General features: G+C 39.9%; 1 long non-coding RNA gene across 1 annotated transcript; it reads left to right on the forward strand.

The window, feature by feature from the left end:
• Positions 1 to 2,964: 2,964 nt before the first annotated feature.
• Positions 2,965 to 5,855, forward strand: LOC107316200 (uncharacterized). Its single transcript, XR_001556228.3, has 3 exons — positions 2,965 to 3,170; positions 4,687 to 4,747; positions 5,722 to 5,855. It is a non-coding gene; the product is annotated as an uncharacterized LOC107316200 (long non-coding RNA).
• Positions 5,856 to 10,437: the final 4,582 nt, after the last annotated feature.

Here is a 10,437-nt window from a genome sequence, read left to right on the forward strand (position 1 = left end):
CGGCGGTGCCCGGCTGGGGCGGAAGGGAACGGGAGGCATGAGGCTGAGTTCCGCCTGAACGCAGCGGCTCCCTTCGTTCAGAGCTTTGTAGAGCGGAGGGAGAGCTCTGCGCCTCTCCACGCCGCCCCGTCTCCGTGAGCGCTGAGGGAAGGAGCCCCTCGTACACAGGCCGCGGCCGCTTCGGGCTGGTCCAGCTCGGGCCCTTGTCCTGGTGCAAACCGCCTGTGGAAGTTATGGAACTTGTTTTTTTAGCCACCCCACCCTGACCATTCTGCTTGATTTAAGTGAGGGTGTGAAAACAGCTCTCTTGTGTGCACTTCTGTGGAGTCGATGCACGCATATATATGCAGCATTAAACAGAGTGACAGACACAGCCTCATTGCTACCCAAAAACCTGCGTGCAGTGAGGGTTGAAGGCTCTGTATCCCATCCATGTAACCCACAGCAAGCAGAGAACCAAGTCTCATCATCCTCCCCTTGCATGTCCCCAGCCCTGGCTCGTGGGTTAGTGAGCAACAAACGCTTGGGAAACCTTCTGCTGCTGCTCTGAGCTACAGGAAATTAAAAAGTTAAAGTTGAAGGCCATTAGGGAGAGTAAAGTAAGATGTTGCCCGCACCACATAACGCTGAGCGAGTTATTGTCTGAGGTCAGGAGAGGTTGGGGATCACTGCTCGGCACACAGTCATTAGTTTCCCTTTACAGGCTGAGTCCAAGCTCATGTTATCTTTAACAATTTAAATAACTACTTGGATGACCCTTAAGTTTTGACTGTGAGCTGGATATTTGTCTGCATGCTCCGATAGTTATTAATACGGCGCTGGCGTTCGTTCCTCTTCTACTTTGTATCTGCTTTTTGTTGATGTTGGAAGACTGTCCAGTTGGAAATGACAACTTCAGAACATTTACTGGGGTCTTACTTAGAAAAAGTATGTAAATGAGTCATCCAGGGCCAGGGTTTCTTGAAGATTAATGCTGTGATTATCTCTGTTAGTTTGTTTGGTGAGATAAACAATGGCCAAATTACAGCTGTGCATCAGCATTGTTGTATTAATTGCCTTTGACCTTCACCTGGAAGTTCCTTGCTCTCTGCTACTGCTGCCAAAGTCCCACGTCTTTCGTTGGGTGTCTTTCCCAAATGATTTAACAAGTTCCCAGGCTGAACTGCTGTGTTTGTGCACAGCATTGCAGTGTCTCAGGAAAATGGCTGGAAGAGCAAGGAAGGATCATAGTGAAAGCGTTCTGCAGGAGTCTTGAGAGAAAGCCACTGGGTTCTTGTTGAGAAACAATAAAACACATGTAAATCAGATGATTTCTCAAGTGAGTTTTACCCCCATATAAATTCTGTTTTAATAGAGTATTCTTCATTGCTTAAAGTCTAGACTGAGCGTGATGCTCTCGTCAAATCAAAACAAGAAATGCATTTTAGGTAGGCAGAATGTATTTATTTAATCAGGAATTTAAGTCAAACATCATGTCTTGCATGCTGTGTCTTAGAAGAAGTTTTATGAGCTCTCATAGCAGGCAGGATTTGTTTTTTTTTCTCTGACATTTATTGGTATTCTATCATTTCTTCTTACTGTATATTTCTAAATTGGGACAGGCTTGAGTACATATGCTTGCAGCTGAACAGGGGAAGGTGGAGGAACATTTGTACCTCAGAATACAGTATACCAGTAGCACACACAGTCTGCCCTTCCTGCCTTCAAAGTCAGCGGTGGATTATTTGTCCTTGCACACAGTGTGGCATGTGAGAGGAACGTGGGGGGAGGCTCTCTCCAGTTCTCATTTCTCTCTCTGCTCATCTGGTAGAGCCAGCACTGGGGAGACCTTTCTCCCACCCCTGTGCTCGGTGTGAATTCTGCTCAAAGGTGCACCAGATGTATTTAATTCACTCTTATACCCCTCCAGGGTCAAATTGCAATCTGGCCTTTTGATTCTGTCCTCTTTGGAATAGGAACATTGTCCTCTTCATGAATGTAATGTGCGATATAAATGACAAAACATCCTAGTTAAATAATGATATCTCCAGCAGCACAGTGTCCCCTGGCACCATGTTAGAGCATTAATCCAGAAATGACTTGGATTCCCATTTGCTAAACCACAGCCACCATGCAGTGGCTGCACACACTGTAGGTTTTGCTTATCGCTGTCCGTAATTTAGTATCAAACAAGAAACATCCATTTTGTTTTCTGCATTCCATTTTGGTGATGAGACCGTACTGTTCCTTCACTTTTGCTTTTCCTCCTTGTTGAGACCAAGCATCTTGGATGCAGGACAAACAGCACAGGAATATCAGTGGTCATTAATATTAAATACTTTGCTTTAGCAGTATAGCAGGAATGCTAATAATGATGACTGATCTTTGAGAAACCCTTTTATTCCTGCCTGAATTTGAAGTGGCCACTAACCAGACAACAGATCACATGGGGAAGGGTACCACGAAGCTGAGAGGTGATGGATACATTCTCTTCTGTCTCTTTGCTGATTGGAATAAGCAGGAAAAAAAGAAACCAACCAAACAAAACAGCAGATAGAAGAAAAGTCCCGAGACTCTGAAAGAGATCATTAGAACTCAAATGACTCTTGGGTGAAGGGAAGAATTTTTCCTAGATTGTGGTTTTGGCAAGATCCATAATTCATGCTTTCACTTTGAAAAGACCTTGGCTTTTTACATATCAAGGTCCTCACATTCCCTTGTTGAGTTGGCTCACATCATCAAAATGCATCTTAATCACACGAGTTTCATTTTAGATGGTTTGTTTAGGAAGGAATAGGAAAAGGACTGGCAATGTGAGAGAAGGTGTGTTAAAGGAGAGGAAGTATGGGAAGCACCAACACTAGAGAACAAATAGTGCAAATAAAAACTGTTCAGAGACCAGCAGTTCCAGCTTTGTTGGCTTTTCTTCAGCATCAAGTGTTGTGGCCTTTCTTTTCTCAGGTGCCTTCTTCCAATCCTACACAGGTAGAGAGAGGCAAGGAAAAGGACAACACAGAAAATGATACAGGAGCTACAAGACTTCCTCACAGGGAAATACTTTTTACTGTGAGATAGCTCTAAAGAGCCGCTTTGGAATGTGAGCTCCAAACGTTAATATTCTGAGCTCAGAAATCTTCTGAAAGAAACAAAACCACAAAGTGGAAGAAAAACCGTGATCGAATATTCTCTGAGTAAGTGGACTTGGACAGAAAACAAGATACACTGACTAGAGAAAGTTTAAAAAGTGATTGTTTAGAAAGTGATTGTTTAACGCAGAACAACAGTGCATACCTTTGGTGTATTTAATATGAATCCATAATCCTCATGTGTGCCATCTATCTCTATTACAGATTCTTCCAAGCATTCCTGGCCCAAAGGGTCGGTATTTTATTTTATTCTTTCAAAAAAGAGAATTCTAAGAATTATGGTGGATTTTTGACGATTTCAGTACTTTGAAATACCCTCTCCACTCTCATTCCCGAGCCAACAGTACATCTGATTAAACATCAGGCCTGATAGTCTGGCTGCCTTTGCAGAAGAAAACGCAAGAAAATCATCCAGCCTACACTGCTCTGAGGCTGTTCTATCCTCTGCTTTTCATTTCCAGTTGCATTCTTGCTAAAGAGGATCAGAGCAGTTGTGCTTACAGTGGTGAACTGTAGCAGATAAATTCGTGATTTCATTACTCTTTGACTTCTGTTTATGAAGTAGGATACGTTTTGTTGTTTTCTGATTTTTACATTATTTATTTTTTTAAGTGCTCTCTTTGAAATTATTTGCTGAATTATTCTTTGTTGGCTCTGGGGTGATGTGTTTGTTTTGAACATTATGTGGCTGTGAGGCGCAGCCCGGTTGTGTCTAGACATGTAACAAGCTTCTGCTTTCATCCTGACTATAACTTTCAGTAGCTGTTGCAAATGTCCAGATTACACGTTTACTGGAGACGCTATGCAAATTTTGAGACTGAACATAGTTGTCTGTTAACTTTATCTTAGCTTTTGTTACTGTTTCAATTACTGACTTCTCCAGGAATTCACCAGAATTAATTGATTGCAGAAATCAAATTGCTGGGATCAAACCCACCACTGTGAATTGGAAAGTTTTCCTCAAGCTACTGTTTCTGTCTGCTCCCTGGATTGCGGAGGGGGAAAAAAAAAACAACACCATAATTGTTAGGCTGAAAGTATTTTGATTGCAAATCTTAAAAGCTTGATGAATATCCATCATGTTTCTGTCCCGAACTCAAATTCTGCATTCTCAAGTATGGAGATTCCTGGTTTTCTGAGGCTGGACAAGCCAGGCGATACCCTGCTGTGCATGCTCTCTTCTGCCTTTCACATTATGGCACATATCCTAAGATATATGATTTTGTCTTCCAAATGCCTTGGCCTCAGTGCTATGGTTGAAATCCACTGTAGATCTCAACAACCGTGCACACATTTTCACGCTAGTATGAAGCTCCCAGCTACTGCCCTGTCATTGCTAGTGAGCCATTATCCCCTCCTGCCAGGTAAGAGTTTATCCTCCATAGAATGTAGCTTCCCTGCCTCCTTCTTCATTGCTTTTATTAAGTAACTTCAGTAAACAGTATCATAGGATAAACAGCAAAGGAAAAATGTACATGAAGAGTGGGACAAGAAGTCAAAATATGGCAAATGCTCATGGAATTGTTCATTGTTTTGACAGAAACCTGTCATTTTTCAACAGGAAATATGGAGTCATAGATGCATTAGGACGTGTAAAATAGCAGACTTTAAATAAACACCAGGTAAGAGTGCTGGAAGAACCATCCTTTTTGTTCATTTTTCGTTGAACTTGTTTCGCAGCCTTTCAACACTGTCATCCATTGTTAAGTTCAAAGAGGCTTAAATGCTGTAAAACAGTCATCAAATGCTATAATTAAACTTGCCAGTCATCCAGATTTGACCCAAACTGCCTGTGCCTCAAGATGTTAGTTGGGTGTCTGGGTTAGGTTTCAATTCAGATTTTTTAAAGCCATGAAGACAGCAGCTTTTGCTTAAATGGTAAGAGAAAAGCAAGTCATTTTAGTTGTTGGTTTTATTTATGTATTTATTTATTTATTCCGGAGAGCTGGGTCACAATATCCCTGTTATACAAACTCCCCAAGCACTTCTAACCTAAAATACACATATGATACCTTAGGTGCACTGAAAGGCCCTAGATCTCTGGCATTCAGATCATCTTCAGAAAGACGTCTACAAGAGATGGCAGCAGAAAAGATACAGTCCCTGGCATCTGGATCCAGGTTTACCTTTAGTTAGCTTAGAAATTAATGGAGGTCCCCAAACAGACCCTTAGAGAAGCATCCATCTAAAAATTACAGGAGCTCAAACTGGGGTTCAATCTAAAGAGTTACACCAGAGGTACTGGCTATGAGACATCTATTTTCAGACTTAAATATGCAGATTCTTTTGTTTTCAGTACATATCTAATGCTTGAAGGTTGCAAATATCTTTCATGCATTGGAATTGGATATAAATATAAGGAAAGACAAGGATAATTTCACCATCTGTATAGAGAATAATCTTTTTTGTGCTTGACAGAAACAGAGAAGTGTTAGCAATAGAAATAAATGACTTGAAAATTATGACCTTTTTTTTTCTGCTGTCCTAATGAAATAAGGGGGAAAAATAAGAGATTTTTATCATTGTCTGAGTGAGGTTTCTTTAAAGGTATTTTTCCCATACTTAAATATATCATGCATTTGTTCTCTCTTTATAGGTCTCCAAGGAACTCAGAAACCATTACCTCAGATATTATCCCAAAGTTACCAACTCTCTGCAGGAAAATTTCAGCAAATACCATAAAACTGTGTCCTAACAAAAAAATAAAAATAAAAAAAATTAATAACTGTAGTTTTGACCTTCTCTACTTCTTTCCCCTTGTTTACAAGACATAAATGTTCAATGGTAGAAGGCTGCCACCTGAGACCAGGTAAAAGGAACTTACTTGCAGATACATTAAACTGTTATAGTTCCATCATTTCTTTGTCTGCTAAGTTAGCAGTTTCAGCAAGCTGGTGAAGTATCTACCTACCTTAAAGAAAAGCTGCTTGAAAAGGGGGAGAAGACCTTCTTCTTGTAGTTGGATCACCTTAACTAAAACAAACACACTTAAACTCATTCCCAAGACTTTTTTCCCAGGCCCCCAAAATTTCTTCCCTGAGATTTTCTCCTTCCAGAGGCCTATCCCATCTCTCTTCTGTTGTTGAAGGATCTAATGAAATCCACCTGCAGCTCCAAGTCAGCCGTGATTAATCTGCAGTTAACTGTGGGGTCTCAACACCTCCTATGTGTTGGTAACAGGAGAATGCTTATTCTCTGATAATAAAGGAGAAAAAAAATAAATACAATAGTGAAAGATCTTTTAGGAGGAAAGAAAGGAGAATTTATTTATTTGTTAGGCTTAAGTTCAATACATGTTCTTCTCAAGTCTTGGTAAATCAAGACACAGATTGTCTAACTCTTCACCCCATGTTGCAAAGCTGGTGTAGAGCTCAGAACAATATTGGGTATATAGGGAGAATTTTTCTTGCTGTGTTGATGAATAATTCAGATTTTATATCATCTTTGCCTTCTAGCAAAGTAAATTTCAGTTTGGCTCCAGACAGTTCTTAATATAAATATATGATTATAGAAGGAATCTAAATTAAATTGCTGTAGTAAAGTTTTATGTGCATTAAATCAATGTACTCCAAGCGCTCTTCTCCAGTGTTGCTTACAATCCTCCTTTCATTGAAGCATGGTTTATTCTTAGAAAACTCAAGCTGCTTCTAAAGCTCTGCTCCCAGTAAGAGACAAATTAGATGAAAACAACTCATTGAGATGAGCGAGCGTACAGAACTCATGCAAATAGACATGGAGTGCATCTTGACAGCCTTCTATGCCCTTTTTATTTACTTTTTTGCAAGAATCGTTGAAAACTTAGTCATAGAACAGACAAAACTTCACTTTTCCAAAATATCTGTAGTGAATCTTCCCAACACCAAAAGTTGGAAGGATTGTGAGGGCTATGGGAATACTGCACATTTGTTTTGGCACTGCCTAGTGCTTCAAGCATCCTGGAAGTCAGCACTGGATATGTTCTCATAGTCTGGATGTAAATTAGCCATATGTGCATTAGTGGCATTATTTACAGATTGAATTGTGCAACTATACTTAGGGCCTTGTATAAATTATTTCTATATTTGGTCCAATTTTTGCTGTCATTTACAGTAATGTAAATTATTACTGAAGTCAGTAGGATAATTACTTTGAGTTTTCTCCAGTGTGACTGAGAGCAGAACTTAGCCCCTGGTTAGTATGTACAGCCCTGAAGCCCTTTCCCCTGCACTAGAAGTGCACCAAGTCTTCTCTGTCAGTTTCATTCACTGTCGCTTTAGAAATAAGCTGTGTCCGAAAGCAAAGCTTTGCAATGAGATTTAGAGATTTCATTCTTTCTGGAATCTGAGTAAATAAAAATGAAGACAGTCACCTAATGTTACAGTCTCCTGTTGGGTATATACATTTGACCACCATGTTTCTTTCTTTGCTTCTAATAGAGGAACTTCCATGAAAGCTTTCCACTTTAACATTGCCAGAATGCAGAGGCCACACTCTGAGATTCTTCACTCACCTCTTTGAATGAATCTAATGAACAAGTCATGTGTTTTCCTACTTTGCCCGTTACCTTATGCTTTTCACTTCATGGGCTAAAGCCAGCGGTGCTCCCTTTTTTTGATTGATGTTTGACAGCATTGTCTATGAAAATACAGTGAATGAAAATAGTATATTTTTTGCAACACCATCTGCTAGCAAAGTATGAAATAAAAGACAGAGTGTACCAGTCTCAGTAGAAAAACAGGAACCATGCGAACACATCAGCAACTGTTCTCTAAAAACACTCTCACTAATGTTGGAGTATATGATTGTCCATATAAGAACACAGATGTCTCATCATCCAGTAACATGTGATGTTAAGGCATACCAGTGTTGGATGCAACTTTCTAAGTCTGGTTCAAAGCCCATGTAAGAGGAACACACTGGGATACTGGTTATATCTTTCTCAACTCAGTATTTCTAATGAGAAGAAGATGTTCAGATGCATTTTATGTAAGTCGTGATCATTTGAAAAAAATGCATTAGCAGGCACAGGTCTCATAAGTGATTTTAAATCATCTCCATATTTTGTTTTCCTTTAGCTTCTCCTTTGTTTCTCTGCTGCTGCTCAGTCTCATTTTTTCTCTCCCCCACATCACTGTGACAGCATGTTCACCTTCATTTTCTCTGGTAGAAAAGGCTGTATAATTAAATACACCATTCTGACAACTGGATGTGCCAGCTTCATTTATCTCAAGACTGTCTGCAAAGTTTCCTACCACTACCTTCCATCCCTGGGGACAATATCAAGAGGTCTCAGAAATCTGTAGATGAGGTGTTATTAACTGCACCAAAGTTGTGGTTGAATTGCATGATAATGCAAAGAGATTGCTGACTCAAAGAAGATGCACGAGCCTAATGTCAATGTGAAAATAGCCTTTACTCAACAAAACGCAGAGGCAGGAGTAAGTTCTGATTTAAATATCATCCTGGCCAAGACACAACTTTACAGGTTCATCCCTGAAAATTGCTTAAACCACAGAAATTCAGATCAGCATTTCAGTACCCAGTATGCATTCTCAAAAGGATATTTGCCAGAGGTTTCTACCCAGTGGCAACAGATTTGAGAGGGAAAAAAAAGGCGAGGGATAGGAAGGTGGAAGAAGGATTAGAGTAGTTGGATTGGGTGTAACACAAAAGAGATTGGATATAAGAGATTACCTGGCTATATTTTAATATTTTCACAGAAGTATAAGCTGAGAAAATGGATGATGGACACAAAAATATTTAGATAACACAAGTTCATGCATTAAAGGGCTTTTACCAGGTGTATGACTATTATACAAACTTCAAAATACCTTCAAAAAGAATCTCTGGATTTTAGAGCGTGGTTTGGGTGAAGTATGAAGAGAACAGAACAGAGCAATTACCATTTCCTTACTGCAAGCTGGATGGATCATTAAGGAAGGATTTTCACAACTTAAACATGGTGAAATCTGAAAATAAAGGGTAGGGTGATAAACTTCAAGTAAATAAGAATCCTGTTGGACAGTCTGCCAGTTTTGGGATTGGACCTGAGAACTAAGGATGCCTACAGGATCCATTCCCTTCTGAGGGCAGGCACTCATAAATCCAGGCATAAAAGGCATCAGTGCAAGTGACAGAGCTTCTCAGATGTGCCAGATTTGAGAGGCCTTTTGGGATATGGATTTTAATGTACTTCATATACCAACTTCAGTTTTGCCAACTAATTCAACTGAGCAAGACTGGACTGCCCCATTCCTGTGTTTGGCCATGGAGATCTTTGTGATTAACTAACAGAATGTATCACCTCGAAATCCTGCACCCACCCTGCAGTTCATGGGTTAAGCACAATGTTTCTCCTTACAGCAAAGACCAAAAAGCTGCTGGGGTGAAGAATCCACAATCTTTTTGCAGAAATGTTCATCATAACTCGTTAACTTTACTGTTAATCCTGTTTTTTTTATGCATAGTCAGAATTTTGTCCATGTTCAGCTTCTAGGTCCCAGTGTGTTTCTACGTGCTAACTTTCAGAACCATTACAAATATTCTCCACGTGTAGGTATTAATATATAATTATCAAGTCTCATAACCTTTCTTTTGATAAAGTAAACCGAGTAGGCTTGCATACATCGATCCCTACAAGGCCGACATTACATATCTTGAAATCATTCTTTTCTGATCTATTTTCAATTTTCCATGCCTTCTTTGAAGTGTGAACACCAAAACTAGTCATGATACGCCAGTAGTTTTCCCACCAGCTCACACACAGCTGTATGTCTTGTGCCAGAATCCCCGGCCCAGTAATTCTACAGCTAGCTTAGGTTTAGGAAATTCAATCTAGGGTATTAAAACACTTGCTATATATTTTCTCTTTATAATTGGAAAGCAGCAAGAGATCAAGAAAAGGATCAAATTAGGAAAAAAAGACGTTTCCAATTCTCAAGCTAATTGTCCTGAAAAGTTTGGAGACGTTTACTAGAGAGATCCTCTCCCATAGAGCAATCAAGTGCTGAATGTAAGTCTGTTTATGCTTTGGACACATCTGTATGGCAGCAGCATAAAGAGTGTGGCATGCTGTTTAATATCTGTCAGGCTTCTTTTTTAAACCACTTAATAAGCATGTATGTAAATTCTACGCAATAAAAAAAGTTCTAACAACCAGAACAAGAATAACCTTTTATGTGGTGGCTCCCACCCTTAATCCCAGCTTCTACATGCCAGTTCCTCCCCCTGCTTTCACATCCCTATTTCTTGACAGGTGCCAGAAAGATTCAAAGTTTTCCTGCAACTTCACCATGGGAACTGCCATTTCACCAGGAATGAATTTGACCCGCTG

The sequence above is a fragment of the Coturnix japonica genome, chromosome 8, assembly GCF_054131305.1.
Source record: "Coturnix japonica strain WE chromosome 8, WE-NBRP24, whole genome shotgun sequence".
Lineage (NCBI taxonomy): Eukaryota > Metazoa > Chordata > Aves > Galliformes > Phasianidae > Coturnix > Coturnix japonica.